The sequence below is a fragment of the Chelonoidis abingdonii genome, chromosome 12 (assembly GCF_003597395.2).
Source record: "Chelonoidis abingdonii isolate Lonesome George chromosome 12, CheloAbing_2.0, whole genome shotgun sequence".
NCBI classification, from domain to species: domain Eukaryota; kingdom Metazoa; phylum Chordata; order Testudines; family Testudinidae; genus Chelonoidis; species Chelonoidis abingdonii.
In genome coordinates this window covers 2925720-2926741 of record NC_133780.1, presented here as the reverse complement: position 1 = coordinate 2926741, position 1022 = coordinate 2925720, and the positions used below count along the sequence as shown (strand labels likewise).

The 1022-nt window shown below is 52.5% G+C and overlaps 1 pseudogene; it reads right to left on the bottom strand.

Annotated features, from left to right (window-relative positions):
• Window positions 1-424, bottom strand: part of LOC116824268 (C-type lectin domain family 2 member E-like) — a 16568-nt pseudogene extending 16144 nt beyond the window's left edge.
• Between the last annotated feature and the right edge of the window lie 598 nt (window positions 425-1022).

Genomic DNA, 1022 nt, shown 5'->3' with positions numbered 1-1022 from the left:
GACTGCTCCTGCCTGGGCTAAAGGCCGCAGTACATTGAAGGCCGTAGCTGACTTGTGTCTTTTACATGGACCAGCCACTAGAGGGAGATAAAGGCCTCATGAGTTAATGCGGGTGGGACAGGAGAAGGGTAAGAAAGATCCCAAGGAGGCAGCTGTACCTGTAGGGCAGATTTTGCTGCTCTTTCCACCCTGGGAGGGGATGGGCACATGAGTTGTTCCGTTTTGTTTCATTTGGGTTTCCTGAGAGGCCAGGAGTGGCTCTGGCTTCATCTTCTCAGCGTGATACGACCCATTCAACATCTTTTCTGTCTCCAAAACAATTGCAGACTCCAAACCAGGCGACATGTTCACCTTTCTGCAGCCACCGGTAACTGAGGCCTGTTCGCACTGGGTCTGGCGGTGCCGGCAGAGCCCTTCGTAAGGACAGATTCAAAGCAGCTCATTCGATTACAGCTCAGGTGCAGTTTGGCTACGTGGGGTGATCAGGAAAAACTCCTTTAAAAAATAATTGGATTGTGAGTTTTGCCCAAATACCCAGACCAGCCAGGCTGGATCTGAGTTGTGTTTGAATGAACTGTTTCAAAGGTATCCTTGGCACTGCTTTTATCCCCAGGGTCAACCAGACCTTAGCAGGCGCTGCCCAAATCAATTCCAAGTCGCTCAGTCATCCTTGTTCTGTTTCCTGTGGGGTCTGGGTTTGAGGGTTTGCCTGTGGAGAGAATCATTGGGTTACTCTAGCTGGCTTGTGTTGGTGTTTATCTGCCCAGCCACAGCCCTGCACTGCAGGGTCAGTTAGAGCTGGCAGTGCTAGGACTGCCCCAGCAATTGTCATTGGAAGGATCCCAAAGCACTTGACAAACCCATGGATGCAGGTGCTGGACTGGGGTCAGTTCCATGCAGAGAGAGTGGGGCCAGATCCCTGGATGGTGTGACTTGGGGCAGCTCCACTGAAATCACTGACCGCAGATCCCCAGCTGGTGAAATGAGCCATCGCTCCACTGCGGCCAATGGGGCCAGATCCC